Source organism: Dipodomys spectabilis, unplaced genomic scaffold (genome assembly GCF_019054845.1).
Source record: "Dipodomys spectabilis isolate Male_0828 unplaced genomic scaffold, ASM1905484v1 ptg000163l, whole genome shotgun sequence".
NCBI lineage: Eukaryota > Metazoa > Chordata > Mammalia > Rodentia > Heteromyidae > Dipodomys > Dipodomys spectabilis.
This window is the reverse complement of record NW_024870840.1, coordinates 1543882-1560000: the sequence shown is the minus strand read 5'-3', so window position 1 is coordinate 1560000 and position 16119 is coordinate 1543882. Positions and strand designations below refer to the sequence as shown.

At 32.5% G+C, this 16119-nt stretch overlaps 1 protein-coding gene across 2 annotated transcripts in view; it reads left to right on the top strand.

Moving 5' to 3' along the window:
- The window catches only part of Mgat4c (MGAT4 family member C), a 199375-nt gene that overhangs the window by 134883 nt on the left and 48373 nt on the right, over positions 1-16119 (top strand). Inside the window, exons 1-2 of one of the 2 annotated variants that reach the window (XM_042693225.1) lie at positions 5809-5884; positions 10363-10412. The gene's annotated coding sequence lies outside the window, so the exon portion shown is untranslated. Of the gene's footprint in view, positions 1-5808; positions 5885-10362; positions 10413-16119 lie in introns of those variants that run through there. The other variant, XM_042693226.1, reaches the window with a different exon arrangement.

Here is a 16119-nt window from a genome sequence, read left to right as displayed (position 1 = left end):
TAATACATATGAAATTTATTTAATCAAACAGACAATGGAAATTAATAAGAGATCCGATTTGAGAGTGATCTGATCAGCTTTGCCATTTAGGACATTATTCTGGCAGCAAAATAATCCTTTAATTCACCTTATTGGATAGAGAGCAAAAAGAACAAAATGGAGAGTTCTGTAAAAACAGGCACTTTACTTGGAAGTTAAATGCTTTGGGTGGAAGCAAAAACATTCAAAAGTTATGGTGAGAAAATGCAATGACTTCCTCTGCTTTTAATCTTTCCCAAAGTGATAGCTAGATGCTATATTTTAACAAAAGAGTGATTTTAACAAAAGAACCTGAGATTCACATTGTCTTTCTGATTGAGGCTATATGTTTTTTTTTTCATGGAGCTTATATATTCACTTTTCCTGTTTTCAATCATGAATGAAAAGACAGGAAGATATCATAAAGTAATTTTAACATTAATTTAGTGGTTTTAAAACCAACAGATAAAAATGAGTCATCAAGAGAATATGTTGACCAAATCTCAAGCTTTCTTCATTCAAATTAAATTCAAGAGAAAATTCCACAGAACTTTATCTAAGTTGAAACTATTAGAGGTTGATTTCAAAACTAAGAAAAAAAAGAATCAATAAGAAAGCAATGAACCAAACATCCAATCTTCTGTTAACAGAATATGGAATTTCTGGAGCAAAAGGAGAATTACGAAAGTGAAGGTAAATGTTAATGAAAAGTAGCTAAGACCAGTTAACTGATTTTTTTATAAAATATAAAATTATGAAAATTATGATGGGTAATAGCCATACAAACTTCATAAAAATTGTCATCAAAACAGTAAAAGTTTTACTTCATCTTTTCCTATTTGGATTCCCTTTATGTTTTCATCTTGTCTTATTGCTCTAGCTAAGCATTCTAATACTAAATTGAAAAGGAGTGAAGAGAGAAAACATCATTGTCTCTTTCCTTAACTTAGAGGAAATGGCTTTGGCTTTTCACCATTAAGTATAATGCTAGTTGTAGGTTTGTCATACACAGCCTTAATTATATTGATGAATGTTCCATGGATTCTTAGTTTCTCCAAAGCTTTTATCATAAAGGGGTGTTGGATCTTGTCAAATGCTTTTTGTGCATCTATTGAGATAACCGTGTAGGTCTTATCCTTGTTTTTTTTGATGTAATGAATTCTATTAATTGATTTATGTATATTGAACCAGCTTTGCATCCCTGAAATGAACCCCAAGATAGGGTCACAAGAAGCTTTTTTTCTTTGTCGCTGTTGTTTTTAATGTACTATGTGATTTTTCAATTTTCTTTATTGTAAAAATACTGTACAGAGAGGTTACTGTTACATGAGCAAGGTAATGAGTACATTTCCTATCAAGCATTGTTGCCTCCTCTTTTGTTTTTCCTCTACCATCCCTTCCCTCCCATCCCCACAACTACCATTCCCTCCCTGCCATAGTTGTAAAGTTCATTTTCAACATACTGTCTCGTAGATCTCATTGTTACAATGGCTCAACCTGTATCCCTATTTAAGCATTTTGTTTTTTTCCCTTCCATTCCCTGAATTAGATAAGTGTAAATACAAGATTCAGAGCACCGACATCAAATATAGTGAAAACAGAGGTTATACCGTGGGGGAGGAATATACAAAGAAACAAAAAATCACATGGTACATGATAAATATGTTAGAAACAATAGAAAGAAAGAAAAAACGATTGTGTCTCTATCTTGGGGTAAATTTCGCTTAACATCATCTTATATGGTCATAGGTACATAGCTTTTGACTTTTTATACTTGTCCTACTCATGTACTAGTTATTGCAAATAAGGGAAATCATGAGACCTATGTTTTGTTGGGTCTGGCTTACTTCACTTAATATAATTTTTTCCAAGTCTTTCCATTTCCTAACAAATGGGGCGATGTCATTCTTTCTGATGGAGGCATAGAATTCCATTTTATATAAAGACCACATTTTCTTGATCTATTTATCTACTCAACCTCTCTAGCCTTAAAATAAATTCAAATCAAAACAATATTGAGATTCCACCTCACCCCAGTTAGAAGGGCTATAATCAAGAACTCTAATAACAACAGATGCTGGAGGGGATGTGGACAGAAGGGAACCTTACTGCATTGTTGCTGGAGTGTAAACTTGTTCACCCACTTTGAAAGCAGTGTGGAGGTTCCTCAAAAGACTCCACATAGAGCCCCCCTATGACCCAGCATTTCCACTTTGGGGCATTTACCCAAACGATCACAAACAAGACCATACTAAAGCTACCAGCACAACTATGTCTATTGCAGCATTATTTACCATAGCTAAGATATAGAACCAACCCAGATGCCCCTCAGCAGATCTATGTGATTTTTTTTGTTTCTTTTGTATGTTCTTCCCCCAAGGTAAAACTCCTATTGTCACTGTAGTTGATTCCTGTGCCCTGCATCTTGTATAAATATTTTTTGTAATTTGAGGAGGGAAAGAGAAACAACAAAATGCTGAAAGGAGGATACAGATTGACCCATTGTAACAATGAGACATACAAGACACTATGTTGGAAACATACAAACATGGGGGAAGGAGGAGTTGGATGATAGGGGAAAAACAAAGGAGGGGGTAACAATGCTCCATAGGAAGTGTACTCATTACCTTACTCATGTAACTGTAATCCCTCTCTACAGTATCTTGACAATAAAATATTTAAGAAGTAAAAGTTAATGAGTTTATATAATTTTATAAAACAATCTGATATCTGTAAATTTTAGAGTTTTGAGACCTAAAGACTACAGGATTTGCATATTTTTAAGTCATATGATATAAATTTACAGTAGCTTCTGGAAAACTATTTTGAGTTTAAATTTCAGGAAATAAGTAAATGTTTCAAAATCTTAGCATATTATATTTGCATGCAACTTTTACTTTATTTTATTTTATTTGTAAATGCACTGTTTTATATACTGAAAGCTTTTGAAGTTAAAACAATATTGCTTTCAGAATTGAAATAAAAAGTAACAGATTACAACATAAAAGATGTAAGGAGTTATTGTAAAAATAAAGACTTTATTGAGTTCTGAACCAATTCAAATTATCCAGAAATATGTCTAAAAGAAATTTACATAGCAAACTTATCCTACTTAAACTCGTAGTTGACCTAAACTCTTCATGGGTATAGCAGCTAGCAATTAATTTACATATCTAAAGAGTACTGATGCGAAGGACTTTGAGGAGGACTGTGTAAGTTGGATGAGAAGGCTGAAGTTGTGGCAAAACGAACTAAGAATCCAGAGTATAGAAAAAGGCCTGTTCTTTAGAGAAGAAAGGAAACATATCAAAAGATATATCACAGATAAACACCAAAAGAAAACACACTAGCATTCTCCTTGTGCCCACTCATTTTAAGTCTACACAGGTTTAAAAAGTCTAAAGCAACAGCTTTCAGCTAAAATATGACAAATAAAATATTCTCTTATACTTCTAGGAATGCTACATTAGCATGAGAATTGGATGTTGATCTTTTCAGGAGAATCATACACATTTCTGTGACACACATTAAAGAGATAAATATTTGAGGGAGCAAGATTTAAATGGTCTCACTGAGGTATAACATTTTATCAACCATTCTGAGCTACATTATCCTCAACATCACCAAAATGATGTGCTGTATATACTATTGATCCCAAAGCATTTATTCATACGTTTCTCTTTATTGAGAGTATCATTTTATGTATTTATGCTTGACATTTACCTATATGTCTTGAAACTAATCTATCATGTTTCTTAATACATTACCTTTGAATTATTTTTATAGCTATATTTTAGGCCCCTAAAAGATGGTTAACTGAGTACTAAAATGTAAGCTTAAAGGTATCAGCCAATTTCTAACATAATGTAAATGTCAAAACATGAGCTATAATTTATATAAAGTATCACATTTATCCAAATATCATTGAAGTTTATGTCAATACTATTGAAGTTTATTTTCAGGCCATATTGGTAGGTAGTTAATAAAAGAGGAAAAATAGGCAAGTTTTAACATAATCTTACTGAACTTTTATTGTCAATAGTGTATGAGACTCTGGATGTATAGTTATGCTCCAAAATTAACAGAATCTTTCACAGAAAGGTGTTGAATATAGTTCATTATAATATAACTAAAATTTTAGATAGGGGTGCTAAAGAAAAGAAATATTTGTTTCTTGTAGCTTTCAATCCCAAATTCTTATTTGAAAGAAAGTACTTCTTTGAAACCAAGATTTCTTTTTGATTGTGCACTCACTAACATTCTACAAAAAATAATCTTTCATCCATGTCAGAGAACCACACACACCTTCCCAAGAGAACAAGTGACTAGTGGAATAGTTAGACCCAGTAACTAGAAAACCAATGCAAATCTACCTTTCTTGCATGCTATTGTTGCTATGACGGTTTCATTTATACTCCTTCATATGTTTAGTGTTTTAAATTGGCAAATAAAAATTACATGTATTAGTTATATATATATCATATATAATCTTTACATATTATATACAGTATATTAAAATATATTTTAACTATATACTTATTGACAAGTTGTAAAACATGTGCATAAATTTGCATGTTTTTTTACTCTCAACAATAGTCAAGCATTCAAAAGCTGTTATTAATTATGATCACTGTATTATCCAATAGACCTGTCAGTGAAAATCAGTTATTCCTTCTATTTGATACTTTATATATTTTCCTGAACATTCCCCAAATCATTGAACATTCTCCCAATCTTTTCACCCCACTTCAGATTCTATAACCTATATTTGACTATATACTTCTATTAGTTGGATGTTTTTAGAAACCTCATATAAGTGAGATCATTGTATGTTTCTTTCTTTTTCTGGTTTATTTAAATTAGCATAATGCACTTCAGATTTATCTGTGTTGTTAGAAATGACATTTTTCTTCTTTTCCAAGTCCAACTATTACTGTGTGTTTGTGAAATTATATTGTCTTTTTCTCCTTGACAACTGAGGGGCTATTGTGAGCAATAGTGGAGTGAGCATGGAATGCAGATATCTGTTCAACATACTTCCGATTTCATTTACTTTGGCTAGTTATCCAGTAGTGAGATTGGTTTATGTTTAATAGTGGTAATTCTATATTTAATATTTGAAAAACCTATAATTTTCCATAATGACAGTAATAATTCACATTTATACCAAAGAGTTTCCCTTTTCTCCATGTAGTCTCTTTTTCTATTTTTCATCATTTTATATTAGCAGTTATAAAAGGTATGAGGTAATTTCTAGTTGTAGTTTCAATTTACATTTTCCTAGTATTTAGTGATTTTAATCATGTTCTTATATGCCTATTGTCCATTTCTATGTGATTTTTTCTTAGGGGAATATCTATTTAGGTCTTTTGCCAATTCTTAATCCAGGCTGTTTCCTTGCTGTTAAATTTCAAATATATTTGGGATATTTATTCTGTATTAGATAAATTATTTGAATGAATTATTTGAAAAATGATGGTGTTTTTACACTTTTCCTTACTGTGTTTTGTTGTTTACAAACTGTTTTATAATTTGTAAAACTCAATAATATTTTAGCCTACTTGTACATGTAGAATATTTGTTTAATTACTTTTACTCCAAAGATTTTTCAGCATAACAGAGGTTTTTTTTTTTCATTTTTGTGATTCTGCCTTTTAGTTTGATGCAATCCCATTTGTCTGTTTCTGTTTTGAGGGTCTGATACAAGAAATCATTTCCAAGATCAATCTCATGGAATTTTTCCCTGCTTCTGGCTGTAAAAGAGGTTTTAGAGTGCTCTTTCCTGTTTGCTTTTCTGTGGATTAATACTGTCCAGGGAATACTAAACTCTAAACTGGAGCTTATATACATGGAATCCTTAGTTCAGGTAAGGTGAGACATTCTGTGTTCACCCAATGGGAAAATGTCTTGCTTTTTCCATTTGAAGTGTTTAGAGATCATTAGTTTTTTAGTCATCCCATCTACAATGAAAAGAATTCCCAAGATCGACTCAATAGTTCCAGTTGCCAAAGGTAATAAGGTGATGTTCTAGTTACTAAAGCTCCATATAAATGTCTAAGAAAAAAATTCACTCCAGCTAATCATCTTGAAAGTCAGTTAAACAATGTAGGCATTCACATGTGATGGCTGAAGTAAGTTGGCAAGGAACTGACACTTCATCGTTCCCCAAAGATTTCTTACTTTGCTTGGCTGACTTCGCAACTCCAGTAAAAGGCAGGCAGTCTCCAGTAAAAAGAATTAAAGTGAGCATTTTACTTCCCTGTGCTTTGGCTGCAACTTGTGTTTCACTACCCAGCTTAGAGAGCTGAAATCTATTATGGGGCAGGTACTGCTTGCACAAATGAAAGATAAATTTTTCTTCTTGATGGGACAGATCAGTGAGAGTCATAAAATATTAATGATGAAAGCTCTGGGAATTGGATATATCCCTGACCAGAGAAGTACAGTCAGTTTAACCCATTTTTATTCTGTAAGGTTAACATCAAGACTGATAGGGAGGGAAAAGAATACATGATTTAAGATTCAGATGAGCATAGATTTTTGTGAGAGGTAATTTTTCTGTCTTTCACTTTCTCTCATGTTTTGGGTTCCTTATCAGACATAAATTTTGCTAAGTGAAATTCTGTGGTTGATTTCATTCTTGAAGCTGTTCATGTGTTCATGGAGGAAACTGACTGGGAAGAATGCAGCAAAAGTGCACTGCTTATTGGTTAATTTAATATAAAATACATCAATAGTTGACATTCTTAAGACTCAAGCAATATGTGTAACCTCTAATTTACAGAACCTATGTAAAGTGCATTTAAGTATCTGCATATTAAAGAAGGTCATTTCTCTTATTATCTAGGCTTTGTTTTTTGCAAGCCTTTCATTGCTATCACAAATTCACAATACTTTTTAGGTTCCAATAGCTGTAGAAAGTTTGGCCATTTTTCATTACCTTTTAAAGTAACACTTTTTAAAGATTTTACAACAAAAACAAAATATATATTTCTAAAACCTAAAGATAATATAAATTTATGTCTTTAATTATGACACCATGACTAAATTTTACTATGAAGTTATCAAAATATGTTCTGTAGATAAATGTCTATAGTTCATATAAATATTGTAAATTAATTGAAAATAACAAATAATTTAATTTGCATTTCGTAGTGTTGGAGATCTAACTCAGGATTTTGCCCAATAGGCAAATCTAGATAAAAATATATCTCCAGTTGCTTTAAACATTCTTTAAGTTAGTTTTGCCAGTGTATTTACTGTTTCTGGAAAATGTTATCAAGGAGACTAGAGTTTATTATTTATCCTCCTCACAGAAAGGAACCAAAATAACAATTCTAAGCTCACTGGAGTAACTGAAGAAGAAGTACTGTGGAAATAGAGAAATTACAAGACATCTGTGGAGTACAAAGATTACAAAAAAGTACTACACAAAGGAGTTTGAGGTTCTTCATCTTTTACATATTCTCTATTCTATCTATATCTGCTTAAAATCACATCATATTTTTTCCTTTTGGAGGTAGATAATGTAGAGACACCTCCAAAAGTTCCCATTGACACTGCAGAAAATTTCACAGAGGCTCCTGATGTATTAAGACGATCCAAAGTAATTTGGAAAATTGCATGGATCCCTGTGTCTGTACTGCCAGAAAGTAAGAATCTGCTTTCCCTGTCCATCTTTATGACTTAAACTGATATGTTTCAATGAAATATTGGAACTGGATACACTGTTAGAGACTAACCCACCATGAGGGGCTAGTAGCCACAGTGTTTTTCCGTTCTCAAGACTTCAGACTCTTCCATTGTTCCATAATATTCATATGGGTGATTGAAACACCTGGACCCCAGTTTCACAGACTTTATGCTAAGCAGATAGTATGAAATGCTAGCTTTGGAGACTACTCAGTGCATTGTCTTCCATACCAATATATGGACTTGTATAGAAGATGCATGGCTGGTAGTGCATGTACACTCTGTCTATTAGAGAGCATATTGTGCAGCCTGTGTGTATCATTGGCAGCCCTGCTCACTGGAACATAGACCAGATAGCCAAAGGACTACCACACAATCATACTAGGCCAAATGTACACCCTATACCCTATGCACAGTAAAAATTTCTCTCCTACAGTAAAACTATAAACACTAACAAAAATGATTGCTGAAATAATTGCACAGGTAGTCATGCGTAAGCCACACACATCCACACACACACAACAAAAAATGTGAAGTCAAAGAAATATAATGTACACAGGGGATATAACCCTCGGTAATCCAAACATGTGAAATGATTGAAATCTTAATTCCTTTCAAAATTCATCTTAAAGTAAGATCACCAAAATATCGAAAGATATGGGCAATTATTCCAGTGAGTTTAGGAAAATAACTTAGGATGTGCATAAGAAATACAGCAGAGGGTGATATAAAAGAATGGAATGGAAATCTTGCAACTGAAGAACTCAATGAAATTATACACAAGAGCCATAACAACAGACTCAATGAAGTCGATGAAGGAAAATTTAATTCAATACAGCCAATTTCAATTGTGTTTTTCTTCATAAGATGCCATTCAACAAAAACAGTAAAATGTAGTTCAATCAGTATCACCTCTTTCACTGTATTACCTCATCTCTCCCAACACAGTCTTTCCTCTCAATGTTCCTAGTTTCCTAGGATATGCATTTCATATAATGACTGCATTCTCCCCACACTTTCTCTTCTCATTTGTCTATATCCTGCACATCTTCCTCTCCTGCTCTTTTCAAATACCACATTTCTGGATTTCATTTTGTTGGACTGTGAGGTCATTTTTCTAAGAATTCTCCCTTACAAATACCATGCTTTGGTTAATATTTTTGTGATCACTAGCACATAACCTTGCAGTGAAACCACTACATGAAAGACTAGGGTTATGTTAGAACTTCTTGGCACAGACAAAAACTTTCTGAGTAAAGTTGCAAAGGCTCAACAAATCAAAGAGAGAATTGAAAAATGGAATTGTATCCAACTAAGAAGTTTCTGCATGGTAAAGAACATCATTAATAAGCTAGAAAGACAGCTTATAGAGTGGGAGAAAAATATTTGCCAGTTTTATGCCAATGGTCTAGAATGTATAAAGAGCTCAGCACAGTAAGTCAAAAAGAATCAACAACATAATTAATAATGGGCAAAAAAATCTAAATAGAGACTTCTCGGGAGAAGAAGTCAAAATGACCCATAGACATATGGAGAAATGCTCATTATCTCTGGCCACAGGAAAGGCAAATCAAAACATCTTACTCCAGTTAGAATGGTCCTCAAGAATACAGTCAACAACAGATGCTGGCATGGATGTGAGGGAAAAGAAATACCAATACACCAATTATAGGGATGTGAACTTTTTCAACTACTCTGGAAAGCAGTTTTTAGGAAAAACAATAGACCTAAACATAGAAACCACGTAGGTATTTATTCAAAAGTTTACAAATCAGGATAATATGAAGACACTTTCATAAACATGGTTATGGCAGTATTGTTCAGCTAACCACAACACGAAGTAGCTCAGATGTCTTACCGTGAAGAAATAGATTGAGAAAACTATGTTTACATAGAGTCAAACTCCTGTGAACAGTCTGACTGGTCCTTTTCAGATATCTAATAGCACTGAATCATTTTTTAAATGAAAATACTATTTTTATATGATAGTACAAAGTAACATGCTTGTTCCTCCAAGTACCTTTGTGTAGTAAAACTGCATGTTTCATACACTGACTACATTATAGCTTCATGGGTTTCTTCTGAAAACCCTTGTTAACATAGTTTGACAGACATTCACACTATGTTCTAGCAACGAACTAATACAGTTGTAGCAGAAGCAATCTCTTGAATGTTTTAACACTTTATATATGACAGAAAATCAATAACATGGATAAATGCATAAAGGAACTGGACTATACATTTTAAGACAAGTGAGGCTCATTAGTATGGAAGTTACATTTTGGAAATAAAAAGCTCTGTTCTTAAGTGAAACAATATAAAATATATTCAATTTACTGGCTTGTATAGAAAAATCAGTGAAAATCTTAAGAGATAATTTTATATCTATGCCTGTATATAATATTCTAAAATGTATCATTCAAATATTTAATTTAAAATTTGTCAGAACATAATGTAAGTGTACAAAGAAATGTATCATGCTTAGATATATGAAAATAAAAATCAATTCTCTATTCTATGTTTTTCTTTCAGTTTACAAAATTAACAAATATGAGGAAAATGCAGTATCTTAAAAATGTCTAAGAAATCTCTTTACTTTTAGGATATTGAACCAATGGGTTTTGTTAATAATACTAGGTTTCCTTTTTCCAGAGTGTCAAGAATTTCTGTACAGGACAGATTATGACAACTTCTTTCTCAAGGTGAGATTCACTGCTATTCATAATGATCTTTTGAGAAGATATAAACTTTCCATACATTATCAAAGGTACATATACTATATATATATATATATATATAAATTGTCTTGAAGTAGTTGCCTGTTACCCAAATTGAGGGAACTGTCTCCTCAGTTTTTTGTATTCACAATAAATTCTAGAGGACTTTTTTATAATTCCCAAGAAAAAAAGCATGTCACTTGATATTTCAATTACAAGTTGAAAATTTATTCACTATAGGATAAAATCAAATCGTTGCACAAAATAAAAACATAATTACCAATTTAATTAAGGCATCTTCCAGAGATTGTCTGCATGAGCACACAGATACACACATAAATATCAACATCTTAACTCATTCCTAAAATATGAGTACATTAGACAGTTTTCCTTTTAGAAGCCTCAGACTGGTGCTAATATTATATCTTCTTATTATTCCACAAATTTCTAGTCATTGTATTTTGTCTGCTATACTACATTTAATCTCATGTAAACACTTCTTCCCAGCTTTTTCATCTTATCTACTTAGTAGAAGTTCATCCCTTAGAATTTCCTTTATCTTTAGCTGGTATTGAGATTTGAACTCAAGACCCTGACCCTTTAGCTGGCACTTTACAACTGAATCATACCTCCAGCCAAGTTTTTGCTGATTGTTTTGGAGATAGAATCTTGAAGACTTTTATACCTAGGTTGGCTTCTGTGAACTATTGGATTTCGATAGTATTTTTCTCTCAGATTGTATTCCCCATGAGGTTTTATTTCCCATGAGAAGCAGTTAAAGACTGTCTTCCATGAAATTTCTCCATCACTCTTTTTCTTGTGGAGAATTAAATCAGAACTTCAGATATTCCAAGGCTTGGTAGAAATTCTATACTGAATCTTGATATACTGACTTTGTAACTTCCAAGGTTCCTACTTCACTAATTTTATTTGCCATGCCTGGTCAAAGATTCTTATAAAATTTATATTTAAAGATACATGCATGCAGCCAGGTGCCAATGGCTCATGACTGTAATATTAGATACTCAAGAGGCTGGGATCTGAGGATCGCAGTTCAAAGCCAGCCCAGGCATTCCTAAGGCTCTTTTTTTTTTTTTAACGTTAACATATCCTCAGATAAGCTTTTATTACATTCATTATAAAGCTATTTCTTAAAGATTGTAAAGTGAATTCCTAGGATTAATAAATATCCCAGGATTCTTGTACATCTCCAGACTTACGAATAACAGGACATTTCTTTATATCTTGACAAGAGATCTTGAATAGACCAAGGGTTAAATGCATGGGTAAAATCATTAAAGAAAGGGAAACTAAGGAAATGGAAATTATAAGAAGAAAATATGAGGAAATATGTTACAAACTATTTTTCACATGTTGATGCTGTATCAATTTGACAGTTGTGTAAATGAAATAAGCTTACTTTAGCCCAAGGCCTACTCCTGAGGCTTTTATCTAAAATTAATCACCAGAAAACCAGAAGTGGCAGTGTGGCTCAAGTAGTAGAGCACTAGCCTTGAGCTGAAGAGCTCAGGGACAGCGCCCAGGCCAGGAGTTCAAGACCCATGGTGGACCAAAAAAAAAAAAAAAATCTATGCAATTTTATTATGCCTTGGCTACATAGAACCAATACACTGACTAAAATCAGAGAATCAAGTGCTAGGTTTATAACAGTCATACCATGCTATTCTTCTACAGATAGTATGAATAGTAATTTTTTTAGGACTTAAATTTCATAAGTAACCTCTGCTAAATCCATTTCAAACTAATTTCCTATGTCTTTTGGGCTTTGGTCTTTCCTTCCATAATTCCAATATACTTTTATGACTTGCTTCTCCTTCCTCAAGCTTAGTCTTTATCACATTAATCTTAACAAATCATTATGCCTTGTCAACAGAGAAAATTAATACAGTCTTAGCATGTCTCTGTCTTTGAAAAAAATACAAAACTTTCATTTTTGTCCATTTCTGATCTTTTAGATTTCCCAAACACACATTAGTTAATTTTGTGCTTTTGAGATTCATATCATTATCAGTAATACATACTAAGTAAGTAGATAATTAACTAAGTAGATAATTCACAAAATACCATTCAAGCTCTTTAATGAAATTACCCATAATATAGTTGGAAAACAAGGCTAAAACTGAATAGGGCAATACACAGTCTTTTCTTAGACTTCTCAAATTCTATGTTCTGCATAACTTATGGCTTTGTATGAAATAGGCAAGTTTACCTACCAACTAAATACATGAGTATTAGTCAATATTTCTTCCCCTGTACTGGAAAGGAAATAAGCTTCATTTTGTAGTTATAAAACAGTTGCAATGCTTTTGAACTTCACAGTGTGCTGGAGAAGTTCTGTCACAAGGGACAAAGCAGAGTGATGTTTCTTTAGAAATAATTTCTATTCTCAGAATGGAGAGATGCTGCAAAAATCCAAAGTTCAGCCGTTGTCACTTTTTTTTGCCTTACACTTTCTTTAAAAAAAAAATTGTAAAATCTAAAGAGCTCTAGGTATCTGAGTTTTACTCATATAGTATTTAATACAGTTTAGAACATAAGATAGAAATGGTTGCACATTTGTCATTGCTTTTAACATTAACAACAGAATGTAAACAGTGTATTTTATAAAAAAGTGTCGAATTTTCAAAACATATTTTTTAGAAGTTCATATTATTTTGAATTTTATTCTGAACTCTTAAAATTCTTGAGTTAACAGAAGGCTGTTTCCCCTCATATTTGCATCTATATTTACTTTGTATTGATACCAACCAACCATTACACTACCTTTAAAAAACAACCAAAATTCTTTTAGAATGAGAAATAAAAGACAATGTTCTGTTATCATTATAAAAATATTTTTATATTGCAGTACATCTTAAAAAGTTGTTTAGTAATCCTTGAAATCCCAAAGCATAGTGTGAAATCCAATGATTTAATGGCTTTACTCTACCTACATCCTACACTGGGTTTGACTGAAGTCACTTGACTATTGGGTTGTGTAGAGCCTGGTAACTTTAGGATGCCCTTGATAAATATGCCTCAGGCTTTCATATTGTGAGAAAGGCATCTTTTCTATCAAGTAGTTTGCTTCCTTTCTGTTAGTTTTGGGAGAATTGTTTTTCTGAAGGGTTCCTGCTTTTGCCAGGTGGCTTGACCCTTTTAAATTATATTTTAGTTACATACAACCGTTTCCTGAGCACTTTAATTAAGACATCTAGTTAGAAGCTCTTTGAATTTTACTTGTATCCTGTTAGGTAAGCCACACCGTTTTGCATATTGTGAATCTGAATGCAGCCAATTTGAGCTTAGGGGCAGGGCCTGCTGGGTGAGGGCTAGAAAGGGAGCAGTCTGCCAACTTTGTGCTTGCTTGCTGGATTTTGGGCTTATGCCATACCCTTCTCTGGAAGTAAACTAACTTGCAGAGTTCCCTTTGAGTGGATGTCCTTGTTCCTACATGATAGCCCAACATCCTGAACTATTTATAACCATATGAACCATATGAATACAATCCAGCGTCTGATCCCAGGATAGTGAGGGCATGATCCAAGAACAAGAACTACAATATGATAGGCTGAGTTCCAGACACCCCACATTTCTACTGCATTCTTTGGGCCCAAATGTACTAAAAGGTCAGACTAAATTTACCTGAGAAGACAGATTCCACTTCTTTGTAAGGCAAGCCAAAAGGTTATACCTATTCCCAATGCAATGACAACACAAAATATCATTTTTGTCTTATTTTAATTGGCTTAACTATTATATGTGTGATAGTAATCTGTAAGGACATATTTGGAAGTAATGGTGCTGTTACATATACAATGTATTAGTTTTGAGCCTACCCAGTAAATGTTTATTTAAAGCCCAGAGCTTCAGATATGACAAAACCTGAGAGAAAATTTCACACTACATGAAAAGCACAGGATTTTGAAATTCATAAGAAGTTTGGTAACTTAATATGAATGACAATGAGAAATATAGATGTTTTATTGTCAAAAATATGTATGGGCTAGGCTAATAAAATCTTACTTTATAGTCATATAATTGTAAGCACATAAAGGATGTAACATAAAGCATTCAATTTCACCAAACAAATTCAAAATGCCTATTTTGAATACATTGGATTTTAATTTAGACCAACTCAGAAAATAGACCATCATTCTCAGATTGTCAAAATAAATAGAAGTCAGATATTTAAATATTAAGTGATTTTAAGAAAGCTATATATTATGATAATATTTTCTCTCTGGTTTTAGGATTTTCCTTCTGGTAGATATCTTTTTGAAACCTACATCATTTGAACATTGCTAATGTTGTAAATAAAAATTCCTATTTTAGGGCTTTTCCCAACTAGTGCACAGCCTTGTTATTGTTTTTAATATATTTATCTATTTTTCATAAACTATTTTTCTTCCTCTCTCTTATTCTTTCCATCTTCTATCCATTCCTTCATCTTTCACTTCTTGCATTTCAAAATATTTAAGAATATGATATCATGAATTTGTATAGAAATAATTTTAGAAAATTTAATTCAAGTAAATGATTCTATAAACCATCACCAAAACCAAAGGAAAATTCCAGAGGGATGATGGATACAACTATTTACATAAATGTGCACACTATTAATTTGTGCATTGTTTCATGTGCTACTTAGACCTAGAGAATGAAATAGATATGAATCTTTTATTCCTTCTGTTATTAATGTATCTAATGGGAAATAGTTTAGTCACAACACTGTATCTTATACTTTTCATACATGGTGTTGAACTGATTATATTTGGTCCTTGATAGGATAAACATAGTGATTTACAACACAAGAATTTCTAAGGTGACCTCAGTATCAGAAAATCAGTCTTAACTGTGACTTAGAGGCTATAATTTTTCCACATTTGATTACAAATTATTTATGCTTTGGTTGGTGACCAAATTCAAAGGCTATACGCAACATGCAGATAGTGTACTCTAACACAATTTTAGGAGTGTATTTGTTACACTGAAAGTCAAGCAGCCTTACATTGTTTATTCTGCCAATAGAAACTTGAATAAGCCAGTTGGACTCTACAGTATTGTTTTTTTTTCTTTAACATCAAGAATGGTTAAATTTTCCATCTTTACTTTTTTCTAGCTTGAATATTCTAGGAGTATCATTTTGAATTTGAGTTATGTTATTACTCATGTAATATAGCACTTTGGCCATGACTTTAGTTTAACATTTTGCTGGCTAATCAGAATTAAAGGTTCATGGACTTTTCTGCCTACGCTTGCTTTCAACAGAGATCCTCAGATTTTGCCCTCTACCTAGCTAGAATTATAGGCATAAGCTACTAGTCCCTGGTTTAGGTAATAGTAGACTGTATGTAATATTTAATCACTGAGCCAGTGATAGAGATTTCCCTTTATTACAGTACAACTAATATTTCTATTTGGAAGAAATATACAAATATTTATCACAAATATCAATTTTTATTCTTACCTTTTTAATCTTGATTTTTTTTTTTTTACTATTTTTCATTAATTAGTTAAGGACTGGGATTCAGTGCCCTGTGAATTCTGGGTAAGTACTCAAACACTAAGCTATACTGCCAGCCCATAACCTAAATTGATTATGAACTGCTGGTACAACGAACTTTTTCACTGGATTTTATTGTTTCTTTTTGATACCAGTGAACCATTCCATGTAATAAGATTTGCTTCC